The sequence below is a fragment of the Meleagris gallopavo genome, chromosome 6, assembly GCF_000146605.3.
Source record: "Meleagris gallopavo isolate NT-WF06-2002-E0010 breed Aviagen turkey brand Nicholas breeding stock chromosome 6, Turkey_5.1, whole genome shotgun sequence".
NCBI lineage: Eukaryota > Metazoa > Chordata > Aves > Galliformes > Phasianidae > Meleagris > Meleagris gallopavo.
In genome coordinates this window covers 16,781,553-16,804,384 of record NC_015016.2, presented here as the reverse complement: position 1 = coordinate 16,804,384, position 22,832 = coordinate 16,781,553, and the positions used below count along the sequence as shown (strand labels likewise).

The following is a 22,832-nucleotide window of genomic DNA, read 5'->3' as shown; positions in this document are numbered from 1 at the left end:
CTCCTTTCAGAGGTAAGAAGTTATCTGAAAGCATATTTGGTAACATCAAATATGAACAATAAGATTCTGGATGGATAGAACATTCTAAAGAGTAACAACTGCAAATTCTTTCATTAATTATGTTCTAACAATCAAAGGCAATCACAATCACATGCAGCATATCCAGTAACATATTTTCCAGAATAAATAAGGAAACAAATTCACCCAAGTTCCTGGTATGAGATTAAGGAAATGAAAAGCTGCAAGCATATGTAATTCATTTTTTCAGTTGAAACATTAATTTATGATGTCTGGTATAATTAAGGTTGTGAAAACATAAAGATCTTTCATATACTTTACACATTTTCAGCTAAGCAGAACTGTGTCTATATTGGCTCTGTTTTGTAAATGTTGAACATCAGTCCTTTCTTGTACCTTTTTTTTTTTCTTTCACCAACTGCTGAAGTCTTCATTTACACTGCACAAATTATCCTTAGCAGCAGGTAGGAAGCAATCAGCAAGGTGTAGTTGGCAATAGGTCTCATTTTCATTACAAGATGGAGAGAGCCAGGGGACATGACATTTGTCCAACATAATCCAGGAGGTCTCTATTAGGAAAATTGACTCTGGAGGACTGTAGTCTTGCTGAGAAGACACTGAAAGAGGGAATGTAGAAAATAGGTGGTTTTTTTTGTTTTTTGTGTTGTTTTTTAAAATTGATTGTTTTTTTTCTTTAATCATTAGAATAATAAAAATTCAGAATTAATTTCAAAGCATTTTAAAATGCCAGGAAATGCATATGATTCTCTTGCCCTTGATTACCCTGAGCTTATCAAATGAAAAAAATTCACAGCAACTCATCAATGAAACTATCAGTGACAAACACGAAGGAAGAAAACGTGAGGTTTTTTTGATGAAGGAAAATCCAGGCTAATTGAATTATTTCACTCTAGTTAAATTTTTGAAGAAGTAATGATATAAAATAAGGGCAGGGGAACAACTAACAGATACTGAAATAAGACACAAAAATTCAGAAACTGAACGCCCCAGGGTGTCTCCTGAAGTTGATTTAAGCCCCCTAAAGTTCTTAATTATCTTTTAAAGATGATTGACTCTCCTCTAGAGTCTCAATAGCTGGAATTTCTCCCATTATATCCTGTTATTTCTTGTTTCAGTTTTCGTTTGAATAATCACTCTGTTGCCTCCCTTCAGTGAGAAGGAATGTTGTACAGTTTAAAGCATTATGAGAACATGTTACAGTGATTTTATTTTCACTAGATCTGTAAATACAAAGAACTCTTTTAAACAAATGTATGCCCAGAAGGTTGTATTTTTTTTCCTCTTTAAATAATATATTTGATTGCTACTGGCCTTGGAACTAAGTTTCCTCCTTTACCCTAAAATTGGAATACAGCTGGTTTGTTAACTTTCAGAGTACTACCACATCTTTATACTCTTACTCAAGCAAAACTCCCAATATAGTCAACACTATAAATTCAGATTTGAATATAGACTGCATTTGCTGCTTAAAGATGTTGAACTGTAGGTACATCTTGATAAATTATTATTTATGTATATCTTAAATATAATGGTCTCAAGTATATTAATATTCATGTTTATTTACCTGAATAAGATCCCTGGAGTATAGGCGAATAGATTTTTTTTTTTTTTTGCAGATGTAAAAATGAAACACCAGATTGATTTTCAGTCTGTATGTACCATACCAGGATATTGAACTCTCCTCTTCTGAATGCTGGGTTAACATTTGAACTACTGCAGGAGTATGCAGCTACTGTCAGTAAGCTATACCTCTAAATTTAAAAAGGAAAATATATAATAAAAAAAAATAAAAAAAAACACAACATACATCTCTCTCAGAGGTGCAGGAAGACTTATACAAGCTTCTCAAAGAAATTCTCTTTTGAGGCTCTTCGATGGGCCATGGAATTTCAGATCTCTGGAATTATAGGCAACTGACAGTTAACATAAATATAAGAAGAAAATGAACACTGAGTGGATAAGTTAAGTTGTTGTGAAGCTTTTTTTTCTAAGCACTTTTATTTAAAGCCTAAAAGATATATAAAATGCAACAGCTCTCAAACAATTGCATAAAGCTTTAATATTAGTTCATAAAAACTCAAATACACTGATAAAAATCTTAGTGTGGCTGTTTATTCAATATAGTTTGAGACATGGAGAGCTGCAAAGCTGGGGTGTGGCAAGTGAAAAGATAGAAAAAGTACAGAAGAGTGGAACTGACACTGTTCTTCGCAGAAAATCTCCAGTCAGAGAGAACTGCTCTGAAGAGTTGTCCAAGCCCAGAAACACTGATTCAGTTTTGATTTTAGAAAAAGAACACTCTCAACTCATTTTGAATAATAATTTTTTTCTTCGCATACGACAGGGCAATGCATTTCACAGAGAGTACTTAATTACTCTTTTAATCTCTCTCAAGTTCCACCTAAAGTGTTGCAGAAGTTCATGCTGTGAAATACTGGACAATTAAAAAAGGATACTGGATAATTAATTAATTAAAATTAAAAGTTAGTCAGATGTACTAACTACATAGAGAAGCCACGCTGTCATTTCACCTTCTTTTAATTGATTCCTTTATCCCTATATTTTCCTTTAATTATCTTTTAACACAATTAATCTTACTGTCTAAGTTTTCACATAATTTTATTAGGATCTACATTACAATGATCAAACAAGAATGGAGCACAGCTACCATTCCTTTATCAGTCTGCTTATATCTCCAAATTACACTAACTTTTCATAATTTTATGGAATTACTTCAGCAGTATGAGTTATTAAAGGATAAAGCTTCTTGCCATATCCATACTCCAAAAGATTCCTTCACACGTACCATAAGTGCAGTAAATATTTCACAATCTAAGCTTAGTAGCTTCGGAGATCCCAAACAAAAGTCTTGAAAATAAAGAAATTAAATGATTGTGACATTAACTGTTCATAGACAAAGATAATATTACAGACCTTCAATAGCTTCACTGACTAAGCTATGTTAAAGATTCTCCAGCCCAACCTCAAATCTACATTAGATAATAGAGAGTACATATTTTACTCTCTATTCTTTTTGTTGCATGAAGGGAGAACAGAAAGAACGATAGTCTATGTAAAAAAAAAGTTTTTGAAATGAACCCTGGCAGTCTGAACTTTCCAGCTAATGATTTCATTGTAGCACTGTATTAACTTTTGTGGGCTACGCTTGAAATTATACAAGTAATTCTATGAAATGAACAAATCACATAAATTTTAACAACAGCAAAACCCACTAACTTTCAGTTCTATTTAATTTTCAAGAAAAAATGATTTCATTTTGCACTTCATGTCAACAGATTTAGGTTAAAAGCTTTTTTATATTCTTGAGTAACTCAGCAAATGTTGCTCTTTGGCTTCATATTATCTGTGATGTCCATCTCTACTGTAATATACCTTTTGTTGTAGCAGTTTAAGTATCATCCCCACATGACAAGGCAGAAAGGCATTGAAATTATGTAAGGAAGTCTTTTCTGAAAACAAGCAGTGTTGGAACAAAGTGAAAGCAGCAAGTAAATCTATCCTGATCCTCTTCTGCTTTCAAAAACTTTCTCAAGTTCTGAGAGATACAAGAGAAAAGCAATTAAAACAATTTACTAAGTGCTTTATTTGCCACCTGCCATTCACTGAATACCTGCTGGTAAAAGTGAGGTTTTTTACTTGCAGATTTGCCCTGATAGACTGGAATTATAGAAGTTTGTGAGTGCTCCAGGAGCCACATGAGGATAAATATAAATTCAATCAAATCAAATCAAATTTAGCAATACAGGGATAAAAATTGAATTACTTTCATGTTGTCCCAAGAATATTTTTGTTTAACAAAACCAGGATAGTATATGAAGGCACTTTTGTTAAAAATGTAGAAAAGCATATACTGACTGATTCTACTATAACATTGTTTACTATACAAATTGCAAGCTCTTACAATTTTCAAAAGTTGTTTTTATTATAGTGTCGTTGGTTTTTAATCCAGAAATTTTCATACATAGAGACTTATAGAATGTTATCTTCATTAAATTTAATTGTCATTTTTTGAGGGTTTTTATATATATACTTTTAATGTGTTTGTGTATGACCTACTCTTATTTTATAACAGAGGATTTACTGGCCAATTTCAGCAAATATGACAGAAGAGATCCCAAAGGTTTCATTTCTTGGGCTAAGGTAATCTGAGGTATTCATGCTCCTCAGATCCCTCTTCATCACTTGTAGTGTGGTATCAATTAGATTCCCAAGACAGTTATTTTGCCTTACTTATTTGCTTTTGCTGAGTTCCACTACTAAATAAGTTACTATTTGGGAAAAGAAGAAAGAACCTTTTACTGGCCAGTATTGAAAATGCTGGAGGTTGGTGGCCCTGCCTGTGGCAGGGGAGTTGGAACTTGATGATCTTATGGCCCCTTCCAACCCATGCCTATGGGTGGAATTCTAATTTTAGAATTCTGTGATTCTAAAAAGCCTATTCCTCACTAATGAGGAGGGTGACAGAAAGTGAGGAGGGGGAAGAATAGAACAAAAATCATTTTCCTTTATTTCCTTTGTTTATGTAACTCCTTGTGAAGCTACAAGAGCAGGTAATAGCTATGCCAAAGCCTAAAGTGGCTGAGAGTGCAGATTTGAACAAGTCTGGTTATATCTGCTAATACAAGCAACTAGTTATTACAGTACAGATTTATTATTACATTACAGAATTCTTTTTAATTTAAATACATCTTATTCCTTCTTACTGTCTTGGTGTTGGGGTTTTTTTTTTTTTTTTGTTTCGGTTTTGTTTTGTTTTGTTTAATAATGTAATTATAAAGGACAATTGAATGTCCTAATAATGTCAGGCTCCATCTGATTGTTTGCTTGTTCAGTATAGAGACATTTGTAACATTTATAACTAATTCCCACATTGTTTACTAAAATTCACCTCATCATTTTGATCAAATGATTGGAAGATCCTCTATGTGATGCATAACTGTATATCATAAAACCAGACAATCGGATTTTGTAAAACAGAAACACTCTCTAAATGCTGAAGTATATGTATAACTGACAGTGACTATTTGTCTGGCCTTATATTTCAGTGATCATTGAATTGATTGAAATTCAGATATCAAACACATGGCACGTCACCTTAAGAACAATGTAATTAAAGCTTAAACGCTTTCTTGTATAAAGAAAAGGTAGTTCAACCACACTAGTCAATTTTCATTGTTTTTCTGCCAGTTTCTTGCAAAGCTATGAGAGAACAACTAATAGTACAAATGATATCAGGAACACAGTTATGGTGAATGAAGGAGTATGCATGTAAAAACATAAGAAATAGATATCTCGGTATACAGAAAATTTCATTGTCTTTTTAGGATGTTAAAAACAGGCATGATACATAAACAAATGATACAGAAATTGATTCCGTTCTGATACAGATTTTTGATTTCATCTAAATACTTCCAAAATTTAAGAACTCAAAGTCAGGTGAAAATAATGGCAATAGGTACTTGGCATCATTTACAAGTAAGGATTGTTTGGAAAAAAAGTCAGAATTAGCTAAGTAAATTTCATAAACTAATTTATTTTATGTCAGTATTCTTCTGAACCAATTTAACTTGCTCAGTTTATAACGTCAGCATTTACAATGTCAATAAAAATATAGCATTATACTAAAATGTTGGGCAGAGTTTCATTTCAGTAAATCAAAGAGATGCCACATTTTCATTTCAGCAAGTCATTTCTAGTAAAAACAAGGTCATTATAAAGTCATTCTTTTTGGAGACTGACAAGAAGTATATATAAAATGACCCTGTAAGGATTTTAACTAGCATGTAGTAGAGATATGGGTAAGGTCTAAAATGGAGTAGAAATGAAAAATGATACTTTATCTAGTAAAATATTTCAAATCCACAACTGTCTCAGTTTCTAGTTATTCAGTAGAGAATGTTAAATAAAAACTAAGCAAAAAACAAAGAATTAATGTTAAGTCTCCCAGTAAAATGTTAAATGCTTTTATGTGGACCATGACAATTACATCAAAAAGAAATGCAAAATAAATATTTTAAAGCTACAAGTCTCGTTTAAACTTTGGGGGGAAAAAATGTTAAAAGTTTTTTTTTTTTCCTCTAATGAAATGAGCTCTTTACATATAAATTATATTGTAATAACAGAGCTCCCTGGTGGAAAAGAGTTCCTTCTCCTGCTGGCAAAAATTAAAATAATCACAGATGGCTAATGATCAAAAATACTGACTGACAGCTCTGAAGTACAAGGCATAGATAATATTCTCAGAGCTACAATTTATTTATACTTAGAACTGGCTTTAGGCACCCACAAAATCTGGGTTTTATGATGTCCTATTATAAAAGAGATCTTTTAACCACCACTGCAGTTTCTGCTGCCAAGGTTTTTCCTTAAGACTAAATTGATCTCCATAATAATTTCACCAGTATACAGTGAACTAGTTATTGGAAAGAATCCCTTATAATTAACTGTATTTTTTCAAACTTTAAAGACATGTTGACTCCATTCCTTTTACTTACATTATACTTAAAATATATATTTCCTTTGGAGCTCTTAGAAATACTGTATTATACTTCAGAACTGATTTACTGCAGAAATAAGTAAGTGCAAAGAAAGGGTCCCAAAACATCTTAGTTTCCTGTATTTGAATAACGGTGTAAAAAGTGTCCAGTCCTTCTGATAGTGTTCAAAAACTTACTAGTTCTCATTCCCATTTAGGTTAACTGAAATGCTCGATTCCAACAGGAGCTAGATAAGCATGTAGGCAATTCTGGTTGTCTCAGATATTATTTATTTTCTTAAAGCTCCACCAAATAATGCTCTAAAACTTTGTAGAGCAGAAGCCTATCTCCGATTTCAAACACTGTGAGTATCGTAGGCTTGCAATAGTTCTTTCTTTTCAGTATGCATCCAACTTGTATCACCATATGTTTCTAAGAGAAAGTTTGACTTTACGAGTGGAATTTCCAGCTTTTCTAAACAAGAAGAAAAAGTGGATCGAGATTCCAGATCTATTGGAAATGTCTAGTAATAAAGATGCAAATTTTAAATACAACAAAAAACATTATCTTTGGGTATTTGGAATATATTCTTAGAATCATAGAATGGCTTGGGTTGGAAGGGACCTCAAGAAAATTCCACCTCCTCTGTCTAAGACAAGGTTGCCAGCTGCTAGATCAAGTACTAGATCAGATTGCCCACAGATCTACGGAAACACAATGTGATAGTAGGTCTGTAGAATAACTTCTTCCATATTGCTTTCAGCTACATATAAGAAAATGGCTCAGTAAAGACAGTTTCTTCAAACTTCACCATTGATTTTCTTTTTTAAATAAGCAACCACAAAACACACGCACACACAAAAAGAAAAAGAAAAGGGGGAGAGAAAGAAGAACGTACCTTTGGAAAAGCTACACAAAATTACACATATTACTGGACAAAGAGAATTCATGAGGAAGTAATCTTCAACATTTAAAACATCAGGAAAACTGATAGTCAGAACTTGTACTTGCTTAGCTTTTCCAGTTCATCTCCATAAGCATCCAAACCTTCATCACCAGATTACAGAACTCGCAGAAGTAATTGCTTAACAAAGCTTTTGATTTTAAAGTAACCATGAATTTTAAAGTCCAGCTATTGACTTCAGTGCTGACAGCCAGTAGCTCTTCTGGCATGGTACATTGTCTCAGATGGTAAGACTAGTTCACATTCTTTTTATTCAGATGTCTGACTGGACCTCTACTGTATGAGCTGAAAGCTCTGGGTATAAGGAGAATAATTTATCAACACAGCTGCTGTTATGCCAGGATAATGTAAATTTTACAATAACAGGCATGGAGCTAGAGTGATAATTAATGCAGGAACATTTCCCAATGTAGACAGTGCTACTGTAGATAAATTGAGATTCATTTTAAGCAGGAATAACTTCAGCAAATAACATATATTATTTCCTCCAAACACAAGTACAATTTATAAGTTATAGACAGTCTGTGACTTACTGGCATTCCAGCAACCACAAAGCATTCATCTGCTAGTTAGCTTGATACTGACTTCCTATGGCAAAAGTTGCTATACTAAAAAAGATTATGCAACTTAATTATCCTTTAAAAAAAGGGGGTTTGGGTTGTTTTTTTTCTACTTTCTTTTGATAAAAGACATGTTGGGACTCACAGGACTTCACTTTTAAAGACATTATATTCATTCTGCCAATCCTAAAATTCAGTTACAGCCAAGTGAAATATCATAACTAAACTATTTTACTGAACTGAACAACAATAAACCAAAATTAGTAAAATTATTAAAAGCATGCCTGAGGCAACAGAAACTTTGGTGTTAATTTCCATTTCTTTCAAGTGTATTTGATGAATGATGTGACAAAAGAATCCTAATTAAAGTCAAAATCCTGAATACTAAATAAATTAGAAGTGCCACTACATCCATCTTCTACAATGATAATACTGCCTCTTCTGCTTCTTCTCTGTGCCCCTTTGCTTACATCTGTGGCAGTAATTCAACAAAGGGCACTACCAGCACAGACAAGGGAATGGATGCTGTTACCCTCAAAATAGAGAGATAATAGGACAGACTACTCTGTTTCTCTTCACCGCCTTCAATTTACATGGAGAAAGCCTACCTGGAGCATTCAAAGTTGATTTTAGGTCTTTTTCCTCTCATGACTTAAAACTTGATGAGCAGCACTGCAGTGTCTACAGCTCAGCAGCCCTGTACGAGTTGCTATGTTTATGGTCATTAATTTTTTATTTATTTTATTACTGGAGAATCATTAAGTACTTACAGACTTGGGATAATATATAATCCTAATGGGCTGGGAAGGCAACACTGTAGGGATGAAATTCTATGGCTTGTGTCACACAAGCCAGGCAAGACAATCATAAATGACCTTAAAATCTATGAATCTTTCAAGGAGCTGCCCAATTCAATAAGCAGACTGGAACATGAATTATGACTCCCAGGAGACATCCTTCCCCTGCTACCCTTTTGTTCCAGAGAGTAACTCTGAAATACTTTAGGAGGTGTTTATATCCTCAGTGTGCCCAAGCAGTAGGCTCATCTTTTTCCATGTTCATTCCACTACTGTTTTCCCCTCAAATATACTAAAAATCTGCCAATGCAAATAACACTAGTGGTGTCTCTAGCTGCCATTTGTACTAAGGCTGTGACAAGGTCAGTCCTAAGAGCAGGCTGTAGTCAACCAAGAATTCAAAGGCAGCTACAGAGTCCAATCTTCCAACTTTGACAGAGGCTAATAATGGCACCCTATTAGAGAAAGTGTGAGGACATGACAACCACATAATACTTCTCCAAATAACTCTCACAGACCACACCAATTTAGATTCTGTTGTGAAGTTCATGTCTTAATATAGCTCATGATGTATTGCATATATGCAGAACACTCATAACTTCTCCGAAACGATAGAATATCCCGCCACTACGATAACACAGGCCACAAACACAAGGTGTTCTCTTTTACCTTGTCACAATGATACCCCACTTCCTGACTCTTTTAAAATATATGGGTTTTTTTTGTATTTTCTAAGTGACAGAAGGGCCAGAACTTCTATCTTCAAATCTTCACGTTGGTCCTATGAAATTACTTATTTCAGAGAAAATGAAAGAACAATCTTAATGAAAACGATAGATTGTTTGCTTATATCTTGTCTGATATATTTCAAGACCTGATTTGACTCCTAATCTAGCTAGTGAATTCTAATGGGCTACATTTTTTAGAAATTACTGCAAATAAAAATGCAGTACACCCAGAACATAATTTCTACAACTCTTGTCGGCAGATGAATTTTGTATCCCTAATTTTCTCCTGTGAATTTTGAATTGGTCTTTTAGAAAGGGTATTTCTTGATCCTAATTTTACTAGTGATCACTTTGTTGATTGTGGTGACTTGTTGGACTAATTATCTTCTAGAGGTAGGTATACACATATATAATTAATTTCATAAGAGAGATGTATTGCGACTCATACTGTTTTGAATTGAAGTTATTTATTCAAGTGCCCATGCTGCATATGGAAAACTGAATATCTGTAGCACTAGCTCTTGAACTTATACTTCATGTTTAGATACCAACTAGTGAGATATTTTCTTTCAATTTCACTCAAGAAAATGAAAATTTGCAACGTATCTCTACTATTGCACAAGGAGATAAGAATTTGTCTTCATGCTTCTCTCTCACACAAACACCCTGTGATACAGGCATATGACCTATATTTTCTTGTATGCTTAAAAAATTCTTAAGAGTTTGCCAGTCATTGGGCTTGCATATTTTTCTTTCTTTTTTGAATGTACATTTGTGTTATATGGAACGTTTTACCGAAGAACAAGGTAAGCAGGAGCAGTTTCAAAATGAGTGATCCAGTCTTCAGAATTTAGTAGCTTAGGTGTCTACTTTGTAACAAAAACGTGAGCAGAAGCAAAGACTTCTGAAAGCAAATGCAGTAGAAGATGTTGGAAATTTAATCTACCTTTTTCATACAGTGTCCCACAGAATACTATATAGTTTAGCAAAGGCCTGTGCAAGATTTTATTTCTTAGGACTAGAGCGGGCTGCATTTGGTTTCTATCATCACTTTGACTTCATTATCACTGACCTTGATACATTCTGTCACTGTCTGCTGTGATCCCTCAGGATTAAGTGCACAAAGGCTATTGACTTATATACATGTATATGAATTGTCATCTCTGGATTCTTAATAATTGATAGTCAAAGCACTTTTGCACAATGCACCTTGCCTTGTTGGCAGAACAAGTGCCAGTGTTCAGCTGCTTTTCTTTGGAGCATGAGTGTCAACAAGCGTGATAAAACATAAGAGCTTGTCAGTAATGACCCAGTTGGTGGTACTCAGAACTCTAAACGGCTAAAAATTTAGAGAAAACTTTTTCAAGTTTTTTACTGCTTTTTTGTGTGTGTTCATTTTTGTTTCTTCATAGCATGAGAGACGACCATCAGGAGAAATCTAGATTTGATTGGTGATTTTCAAAGGAAATTATATCCCTGAAAAACTAGAGAAGTAAAAGATAGTCTTGTCGTTGTAGTTTCAAAACAGATAAATGATTTGAAATAATTTGTAAAATTCCTAATCTTAACTGCTAGATTTTTCCAAGCTGGTAGTTTCACTAAGGACTCAGAAATTAATTATATTAATCACATTCTAGTTATATTTATAAATTAATTAATAGAGAATAAATTAGATCAAAAATTCAATGATGGAAAACATTTTTTTTCTCTGGGAAAGACCAGATTACATGCAACTAGTGGCCAGGCATGTCAATCAAGTTTAGAAAGTGAGATTAATTGAATGACAATTTGAAAAATCCTTGCAAGTGTCAGAAAGGTTACAATAGGTTGATTAAAACAGGTGTTTTTTTTTCAGGTGTTTTAAAACTTTGAGACATAGCTAGGCACCTTTATGTTGTCAGCATATCCTGGAGTTATAGCGTACTTACCATAAAAGAAATCTGTAACACACTGGACGGAGTGAACTGTGCCTGTTTTTTAATGTTTCCCTATTCCTCTACAAGCTTATAGTATCCTTTAACGCCACACAAGGAAAAATGTGGATCTTTTATCAACTACTTCAACAAAGCAACCCATTTAAATAATGTGTTTGGAACTGTAGTCTATGGAGATAATCAGCAGCTTATTAACCTTAATCATAACAACACATTAACACTATCTGGTTTCATATTGACTAATTTGCAGAACAATGGGGAAGAGCACACAGCTCTTAAGACTGTTTCTAGTTCTTGGCACTGCATAAATACAGTGACCCTCACCTGAAATGTCAGAGACTTAAAAAAGCTGTATCATATGATGAAGGAAGAGAGTAGAGAAAAGAGAATCATGTAATCAGAGAGTTAGTTAAAAAGTAAACACTTGTTAAACCTCTGGACAAAGTGAGATCGTCATCAAATAGAAACTTAGAGCTCAGAATAAAGGTCAGATACCTTTTATCGTGTTTGTGTAGCTTCAGTTAAACTAACAAGCAGCAGCATGTGCTTAAGGTCATAGTTAAGCACTTTCACCTTGATAAATGTGCTCTGTATTCAGTGCCTCCCTTTCAAGAGCATGGTCATATTGGAACTCTGATCTACAAGAAAACAGCAGACATCAGAAAAGGAAGCAATTTACTTGGGAACAGAAATGAGTTACATCTTCACTCATTCATTTCAGATGGCAGCAGGAAATAATAAGTTAGATAATAAAATAACAATAAATCAAAGCTACAAAAATGCAGTGGATAGGCCTAAAAAATTAAACAATTTGCTTTAATTTTGGGGAATAATAGTGCACAATCTATTGCATCCTTTTTAGTTCCATGAAAAATAAATAGGAAAAATACTAATTTTGGAGATTTTAAAAATTCTTGAAGATATGAGAACATAGTAGCTGGCCAGCCTAAGAGGGCAGAATGAAGCAAGATAGTTGGTTAAAAAAAAAATCATGTTTTCACTGAAACTTTTGATAAAATTATTTCTTCCACAAAACTGGAAGAAAAAAAAATATTTCTAGAGAAACTGTAAAATATACCTGAATAATATTCCAAGAGAAAAGAATGAAGTTTTACACTCTATATTTTGAAAATAATTTTGCTATAACTGTTTAAATGTAAAATTCAGGTGATGATGCCTAAAAATTTATAATTAGAACTAGTTCTGCTACATCAGATTAAAGAAATCCTAACTCCTCTGCTTTTTAATTGAATTGTACCATTACATAATGTGGATTTAAGTGTTTAATGCAACAAAAATGGTCATTGAGTCACAGAAAGAAATGCCTTCATTGTATGATGTACACCTCATGGAAAAAAATTGCAGATTTCAATTGGTCAGAGTGTTTACACAGGGTAGGATTCTGCTATAGGGAAAGTTTTTTTTTATGATGCCTTTGTAGCTATTTATGTGATAGAATAGTAACAATATGTTTATTCTTCGAGAAGAGTTCAAAAACAGTTTCTGCAAATCACAGTTGAAAGGAGAATACAGAAAGAGTGGTAATACTGCTGCAGCCATAAGGATCTGAAAACAAAGGCGATTAGATCGCATTTGCAATAGATTGACTGGTCAACTTGAAAAAAAGTAAAATTAGAAGAATGTTGAGGACAAACTTTTCAGGTGTCAAATAGAAGCGAGAAATTGCAATGTGCTATAAAAATATTTTTAAAAATGAAAGAAGCATTAATGCTTCCTTCATAACACAGGCTTCATAACATATATGAAATTTTCTTAAAATATTAAATTAGCTCAAAACTACATGTTCTGATATTAAAGGAGCTGAAAGTAATATTGAGAATATTTCACCAAAAATTTACTTGATATATCATAATGATTTTGTAATGGAAGATTTAAAGGAGGAAAAAGAAAAATAGCATAAGACAGTGATGCAGCATACAATCAAACTGGGAACAGCAACTGATGAGTCTGATGGGGAAGGACAAGTCTCAGGATGCTGTGTAAATAATGCTAGAGCCAAAATGAAGCTTAAGCCAACTGTTCTTGACAGAAAAACAATAACATTTTGGAGAAGGAATTACTTCAGTGAGACCTCATTATTTCAAAAATACAGATGCACAATTCTCAAGATGAAATTATTGCTGTTTTGTTGCATGACTGGTACAGCTAAAAAGGGGCTCTACAAAACAAAACTTCTCCATATTATCCTGATAGCTCCAAGTCTCTCTGACTCGGTAACTGTTTTCCTCCTATACATCATGGCCCTATCAATCTTAGGTCACATTTGTGACATTGTAGTATCCTATCTGATAAAGCTCTGTGGTGATGCAGGTTCTAAATCTGCTAGGATCTAAACAAAAAAAAGAAATACTAATGCATGTGGGCCACTGAAAATGATTTAGTCAGAAATGTTTCGCAGATACTATACATAAGTCACACAAGAAAAATTAGGTCATGCTAGAAAAGTAAACTTGCAGAGCTAGGTCTCTGGAAGCAGATACCTGTCTACAGTTACGTATTTATATCTTCAAATTGTTTTGTGATACTGCTCATAAATAAGCACAGGTTCACATTATTGAAAACTGTATCTTTATTTTACAGCAGTGATGAAATTTGCAACTTGTTTTGTAAGGCTGAACAATTTGAATATTACTGAAACTAATTGTGTTGTGAACAGATTCCACCGTTAGTGTATGTATGCTGGTCTGATCTGAAATAATGTGGAAAATGCATCTGAGTATGCATCACTCTAGGCAAATATTTCCCATAAACTTAAGCGACTAAGATTTTATCTAAACAGCAAGCACTGAGTATAAAAACTGAAATTAGCTTTCTGGATGTTATTTGGTATCTAACGCTAACAATCTATGAAAACATTTCAGAGTGAAAACAAAGGCTGTTCTCATCTCTTATACTACTTGCCTGAATCTTAGTCCTTTACCATACATTTTGCTTATGTAGTTGAACAATATCAGTTTTGATAAAATTTTAACATGACTCCACTAAATAAAGAAATCATGTTTTTATTCAGTGTTTATGCCATTACCTTAAGTATCATGCACACTGCCATGTAGTGACAAGACCAACTACGGTTTGGGTTAGTTTCAATGTAGAAATTAGAAGGTGTTGATTTTACTATCACTCTGGCTATGTATTTGAAAGGATATTAATGAGTATCAATGTCATGCTTACTTAAAAGAATTCTTGATGTCAGAGTGCTACTTTATCTGCTTTTAAAAATTACCAGTATGAGCAGAATAAAGCTACGTATTTTGATAAGCATTCTGTATCCTGTTAGCCAAGGACTGGATACAAATGAAAAGTCTACCTACTGTATTCAAAGATCTTATGTTGCATTTTTTAAATCTGATGACAAAAGTAACTGAATTTCAATGGAAATTTTCAAGGTTATCCAGAAAAAAAGTTAGAAGGAATTGCACTATTTAGCTAAAGAATTTTTCAGTTGTTAAGACAAATATTTCTTGAGAATTTGTTTGGATTATTTTAAGAAATCCCAAGTAGTCCAAAGAATTAATTGGATAGAAATCACTATGAAACTATATTTTCTTTTACAGAATGCTTCATATTTTTTCCTTAACAGTTTTTATGTCCCCTAGGAGAGTGAATTCAACAAGGAATTAGATGAGAATGGAAGCTTCTGCTTCAGAAAAGAGAATGGCAGCTAGACAACAGAAAACAGATGCCAATTATCTGCCAGTGTCTGCTATAGAACAAAACATTTTATGACATTTACTTTGCCTTAGCAAAGCTGCAGTTGATGTCAGAGAAGCACCAGTCAGCAGGTTCTGAAAGCAGGCTCTCCACAGCCCAGGATCTCAAATCATTTCTTACACTTTTCTAAAGATGACAGGATGAAAAATATTACTTTCTATAGCGTAGCAACAAAGTTAGATGTATTAGCACAGTCTTGAGTAATGTTGTCTTACACTGTGAGACCAGACTCACTTAATAGACTAAGTGAAAATAGAATTTGTGCTGCTTAGACTTAGGAGCTGCAAAATGAGTTTTCTTTTGTCACACACTGAGCAGGGAAGAATTGTCACACACTGAACAGGGAAGAATTCAGGCTGCGCAACAGAGAATAAAACCAGTCTTTTGCCACTGTATTATCTATCTTTATTTGGCCTGAGTAGCTATCTGTAAAGTGGACTAGTCTGCTTCTGTTATCCAAAGAAAAATACAGGAGTTAGTGGTACTACTTCAAGGTTAACTTAGCAGTAATTATTGAAGATAAATGTTAAGACAGACAGGCAGCAAACAATTCTCTGAATCTAGGCTGACACTCAAAACCTTTAATGTCATTTGAAAGTAACTCTAACATTTTTATGTAGCAAATATTTTAGATGATTACACTGACAAAACATGGTCTACTGCTTACGATAAACCTATCAGCATTAACTATACAGACAAAATGTTCTCTGCAGGTGGAAATTATACGGGTATTAGGAATCAAAGTCAATCAAAACTTCATAACTGACTAGATCTTAGGTTAAAAGCAAAGGTTAGCTACCCAAAGCACTGTACCTTGAAAAGCAGTGCTGGCAATGGAAGGTAATATAGCTGAACGAATTTGGCTCAGACGTGTATACACTAAGGGGAATACTACGTGTAAATACATGAGATTAATGAGAAAAAAAAAGATCATATGTATTTATATCCAATTTTTAAAGAAATCATATGCCGTACTGCTGCAATTATTTGTGGGGAACATCTACTTTCCATTTAAAAAAAAAAATACGGTATCATGTACTTTTTAACTGAAGAATTCATTGTAGTAGTGAATATGATGAAGTTCAAACATTATTCAATGAGGACAAGCATTTACTTATAGCTTATCAAGCACTTCATGTCACACTAGTCCTCATAAACCTGATTCATATAAGACATCTTTTGAAGCATTTCTGATTACATCTGCCTTTAGTTCAACAATCTTTTGCAATCTTTTATCTACTACAGCTCTATCAGGGACTATCACTCATGTGCTGCTTCAGCTCATTCTCCTCTTTCCTTCTTTTCATTCTAGAATACTAATGACTTCAAAGTACTATGACATCCCAACTACATCATGCCCCAACCACCTCTCCAGCAGGGTACTGGTGGCAAGAATAAATCACCAAGTCTCATTCAAGATACTGTTAACACAAAGGTCTTGGTGCTCAGTGTAAGCATATTAACAGTTTTGGGGACTGTGTTTCAGAGAAGTCAGGTAGAGTTAAGTCCCCATCAGGTTTTAGCACAGCTTTCTGGGGGTCAATTTACATTATTGCACAAGACAGGGAACAAGATAGAACTGACCAAAGCAGCTCCAGGGTTATGTTATTTCAACACAATGTCAAAACCTATTAGTTGTTATTTCACAGGTAATTCACTATTATTTTTATTTATGTTGTGACTGAATGTTCCAAGGTATATTTTTAAAAAATTAACAGACATTTTAATATAAACAAAAATAGCTATGATAATCTCAATAATATTGACTTTTTTTCAAATAAAAAGGAAAAAAGAAAAGATTCCGCTAAGCATGTTGAGCTATGACTTCACTAAGAATAGAAGTTTTTTTGTATAAAAAAAAGAGTACACTTTCTCTCCTACTAGTCAGGAATTCTGATAATAAGGAATCACTCTGTCAATTATTACACTTCTCAGAGACTTAAAGAGGTGGCTCAGCTGTGAAAAAGAACCAAGACTGAACTCACCTTCCCTGGACGACGAGCCAGCATGTAGAAGGACCGGCTGAAGGCTTGAGGAAGATTTAACGATGTCACAATGAATGTTCTGTATTTCTGTGGCCCAATAGAGCAGTTTTTTCTCCTGTATATAGTTCCACAGATTTCAGGTGAATCATTCTATAGAATTAAGCCACTGATGATTAATAAGTGTTTGAAAACAAGTCCAAAGCTAGAGTCTTATTTTAAGTCTCAAAGACAGGTAGTTTCTATCTAACCTAATAGATCAGAACCTTGACTTGCTCATTAGCTGAGAACCTCTGCCCTCCTTATTAGGCCCAATTCTCTCAGATGAACTGTGAGTTAGAAGCTGCTACAATTGTACACAGGTAAAATTCCATGTCATTAATGAACCTGAGTGTTTAATGATTTTGGATGCATCAAGTTTACCCAACCTCTTAAAAGGTCTTTTTTCAAATGTAATAATGACTGTGGCACCAAGGATCATTTGCAGAAAAGGTTGGTACTTCCCATTCCATCAAAACATCAGCTTTATGTAGTTACGTGGTGAATTTGTGACAGAGTTTGTATTGGTTTCTTAAACAGTGGTTAGAACTGCTACTACTAATGCTGATAAGCAAGTAATTCAGCTTCGTTGAGATCAGTAGCAGCTTTAAGTAAATAAGGTCCACAAAGATTTTAGAGCTCAGATCATTAGCTACAATATGCAGCTTTCACACAATAAATGTTACATTTGATTTAAAAGCTTTATTTCTTCAAGTAAAAGTTAATAAGCCAGGAATGTTTTAACTCATGAACATCTACGAGTAACATTTTATTTTTGTCTGTTATGAGCAGATGCAAAATCAAGATTTATAGTAGAAAAAGGAAGTCCTCGACTGAAGTAACATAAGCTATATTCGACACTTGATTTTAGCATATTTTATGACCAATTTTATCTGAACTGCCATATTCTCTCTGGTAGAAAAGAGCCAAGATGTTTAGCAGAACTGAAACCATCAAATTACATGGCACCCTATATAAGGCAAAGTGAAGAGGAAAGAAACATTATTGTACTGGACTGGCAGAGATTTCTTTTGAAAATTTTTGCATAAAGAGTGCAGATAAGTAGAATAAGAGATTTTTAAAGTAAAATTAGCTCAACCATGTTCTAAGTAGTGAACCCCACTGAAAGAGTAATGTAGATTTGTCATGTCTTATTGCTGTTACAGCTGCAAATTTCTGACTTCCTTCAACCTTCGGTGTTAATGTGAAGGATTTTACTGTCTGCAAGTAGTAGTGTCATATTAAAAAGCTGAGAATATTAAACCCAAAAGGACAAGTTTTGCTCTCTAACATTACTTAATCATGCCTAAATTACATTACATTCAGGATAACAATAAACAGGTGATCCCCATGCAGAGGGGAAAAAAAGAAAAAAACAAGTTATAATAACTTGGTGTTATTTTATAATTATATAATAAGTGTGAAAAAACACCTTATTTATTTATTTATTTATTTATTTATAAACAGGACACAGTACACACAGAAGTTTTGCAAACACTTTGCTCTCAATGGCCAATATTTCAGCTACCACAGCTAAACAACATATCAATAACTCACCCATCAGTTTAAGAGAGCACCTTACTAGAATTCTAAAATGAGAGATTCCAGAGAGTTTGAGTGCCATCTTAGACAGGCTAGCAGTTTTGATACTTCCCATTATATTGGCAGATACGACAGAAGAGAGAGAGAATAGCATTATGGACCTACATTTAAGTATTTTAAAACTGTTTCACTGCTCTAGGTCAGGCAACAGAGTGGGTGGGAATCTTGTGTATTGACTGACATATTATCATGCACAAAGTTATATCAAAGACCACTTTCCTCAGTTATCATAAAGAAAAAATACTTTTGGCCTTAGACCAGCCATCATTTTTGCCCGTAATGTATTTGCTGGTTTAATCAGATTATCATGAATATATAGCTCCACAATGTAGGACTGAACAGTCTGCTTTCTCAGAAACACCATTCTCATTCCAAAAATGTTTAGTTAAGACATTAGATTTCTAATGGAGCATCCGTATAAAAAATTCTTCCAAATACCATATCACCACACTCATTCTTGCAAAAGGCTAAATTGCTTGATTCACCTAGATTGAGTCTGGTAAAGCCTGGGCACTTCAAGATCATTGAGAGACAGCACCTCAGCTGACAGTGAAACAAGAGCTGGCAGTTCCCACCAGCAGTTTTTTTCTGACTGTTTTTTTTTTTCTCTCAAAGGTAAAATAGTGCCTAAAGGAAGCTCTCTCCAAGTTCTTTATGCATCTACTTGCTTTTTTGCCAAGCCTAATCATTTGTTCACCTAGTATTTTGAACTCAGTAATATCTAGTGTTGCCCTCAAATCAGGAACTTATCTTTCTGAAAGCAGTTTGAAAAAGCAGTAGTTTCCAGTCCTCCTCAATTTACTCTGAAGTTAGTACTGACAATCTGTACTAGGAAGGTGTTCACCTTCTACATATATTCAGAGGGAGCAGGAGATTTTTCTGCTTACAAGCAGCATTATGCTGACTGGCAACAACTTTCCTCCTCATAGAGCAAAGGGCTGCTTTGAAACTATTTCCTGCCTTTGTCATTCGTGGTTTTTTTTTCTTTGATTATTAAAAAATAATAATAATATTTCCTGTATTGACATTTTTGTGTAGAAATGATTCCAGCTCACAAAAACATACATTTTAATATGAAAAAAATCTTTCTTTTCAGTGAAGTCCATCTCACTGCTTACATTTTTCAGTTTTATCCTGATCATTATTACTCTTCATCCAAAGAATAATATTCTTGGCCAATTTTTCATAGTATCTCCATCTACACTGAAATTTGCTTTCACAGAATCTACTATTCTCTTCCATCATTCCTTCTTTCTTCAGATATCCAAAAATAAACTTGTTTCACCAAGCTTCTTGGACTACAGTTTGGCAGCTGTTATGTTTCTGATTTCTAGATTCTCATTTAAAAAAATAAGTGAAAAATATCTATCTTTCACATTTATCTTCCCAGTGTGAATTATCTCCTTTAATAAAAAAAAGAAAAAAGAAAAAAAAAAGACATTATTTACAGTATGCATTTGCCATGAAGGATATTTCATCAGAATAAGCACAAGTGATCACAGTCGGGGATTAAACATGCTTCTACATTCCCAATGTTGAAAATTACAGGAGCAAAGGAATACTTTGCTTATGGTGTTTATCTCTGGTATAAATATGCAAGATTTTCCAAAACACCTCTTAATAACAGGACAGCATCATTATTTTGATATCTTTCATGACAAAGAAGTTCCATGTGAAGAAGGGAGAAAACAAAACTTCAGCAGATATGAATCTGTCAGAGCAATTTCCTTTGTAACTTTCCCAATTTTTACTATTTGTGTTTGCTGATTTGGGGAGATATGCTACAGTTGCTCCCTCATTGCATCCAATATGGCAATGAACAGAGATTTCTTTTAGTTATAGCACCAATATTAAGAAACGAGTTGAGAGATCACTTTTGGCATATATGCCAATGTTTTATTTATAGTTCTCTTCTATGCCACTATTTTATTTATGGTATTAAATATATAAAGAGATTATAATGCAGGGGGGAAAAAAAGACTATTATGAAAAAACAAAAGCTACTTTTCTCTCAGAGCTTTGCTTATGAACAAGGCTACCTGACTTAATGCACACAGATATTCGACCACATACAGATCTTTTCTTCTTTTTGTTCAATCACATACTTCATCTGTGTAACCTCATATTGAATAGAATACAGTGCATTTTCTAAGAAAGTTACATTAATCAGATCTTGTAACTTAGGATTGAACAGTGTTCTGAGTTTTGTTTTTAAATCAGAGCCTCGAATATCTTTCTGCTGGAACTGCATTAGTACTAAACAAAGCATTTATCTCAGATGTTATTATGTAACCATTGTAAATAATATATAGATACCTCAACTTTATCTTAGCTTAGCACTATGTTTAGTACTGAACTCATTTTATTAACACTTTTTTTTGGAAATGTTAGTAAATCCATCCGCTACCTTCTCTTTAAGGTGGTCAGCTCCTCCTAGTGGATACCTATGACATACAATAAAATGTAGTTGGATTTTTTTAGTTTGTCCTATTTTTGCTAAGTGGAGGAACAAAGGTGGAGATTTAATTTATTTTTCATGCTTAAAATACAGAAAGGAAAGGGAAAATCTTTTGTCGTTTAAACTTATCAGCTATAAAACTGAAAAAATACTCATGTTACTTCTTGCATTAAAGCTTTCCATATTACTCATAGCCCGAATCTTCTGAGTCATGTCAATATGAGATGCAAGAGTATATATTGCTTGATGATTCAGATGCTTGCCTCTCAGCTTGGCAAGCTTTTTGGTGTCTTGCAAAGCTGAGCAGTAAAATCCAAACTTGTATAAAGAATGAAGTATAGAATTTTGAAAAAATATATTTGTATCAATATCTTTTCTTTTTAGATATTCCCTTAATTCAGCAGCACTGCTCACATGAGTAGTTATGTATGACTGCATGCTTATTGGAGTGGGTCTCTGTCATTCAGCCAGGAAGACTTTTCTAATAATATGCCTGCATTTCCTTCCTCATTTTTACTGCATAACTTGCTATTTCGCTCGCAGCATTTCACCTGTTGGAACTGCCCAGTGAAACTTCTAATGACCAACCAGTGTTATCACTACGGTTTTTAGAATTTTCCCTTTCTTACATGTGAGCACTTGCAAGAGGAAAGTACAATCTCTCCCCGCTTGTAGCTACAAAGAAGACTCAGAGAATGTTCAAATAAAAATAGGCCTGCAGGACTGCAAATTATCAGTGCAGTGAAAGAATAGCTTACGCAGTGCTACCTATATATTGAATTTATTACATAAGATCTCAAACTCAAAATGTAGTTATTTCATTGTATGTAAATTTTTTTTCTTTTTCAGAAAGAAACTAAGAAGCATTGAAGAAAAAATAGAGGAAGCTGCAGTACAATCCAGTAATAACAAACTATCAACTGCATGTGAGGATGCGATCCATCCAATGTAGCAAAGGGCAGAACACCTGCTGCCATTGCTCCAGATATTCCATGCCACCAGCAATTTTCAGGTTTTAGGTTCCTACACAGAAGCACTACTATCAGCTAATTGGTAAAGATGGCAAAGATGTGCTCTTCGTGCCTATTTCTCTACTTGCAAAAGTTCTAATTTTCAAAAGAAGGTATTTAATGCTCTCTGAGAAATAAGGCATCATGCATCATACCAGGCACCTATGGAGACAGCCAACCCAAATCAATAGCTAGGATCTTAGCAGGAGGTTAAGAACCCACACAGCACAGCATGAAGACAAGACAAGCTTCATTTCTGATATATATACACAATGCACTGAAGAAAGCCTACCGGCATTGAATCTTTTAGGATCAGTGTAATTTGCCTATTCAACTATTTTGGTATTGTAAGATAGTCTTGTGTGCCAAAGCATATAGACAACAATTAGCCAATAATTTTCCATCTCTAACTACTGATAGAAACTTGAAGGTACAATCTTCAGTATTAGTAAGAGAATAATATTATTCTCGTGCAGCCCCTTATGATTTG

The 22,832-nt window shown here is 33.9% G+C and overlaps 2 long non-coding RNA genes across 2 annotated transcripts; one reads left to right on the top strand and one right to left on the bottom strand.

Annotated features, from left to right (window-relative positions):
• Positions 1 to 293: 293 nt before the first annotated feature.
• Positions 294 to 1,930, bottom strand: LOC109368152. The gene is made up of 2 exons (XR_004160090.1): positions 1,847 to 1,930; positions 294 to 635 (listed from the first exon to the last, which is right to left on the bottom strand). It is a non-coding gene; the product is annotated as an uncharacterized LOC109368152 (long non-coding RNA).
• Positions 1,931 to 15,656: 13,726 nt separating this feature from the next.
• Positions 15,657 to 22,832, top strand: LOC109368151. Its single transcript, XR_002115907.1, has 3 exons — positions 15,657 to 16,900; positions 17,187 to 17,376; positions 22,182 to 22,832. It is a non-coding gene; the product is annotated as an uncharacterized LOC109368151 (long non-coding RNA).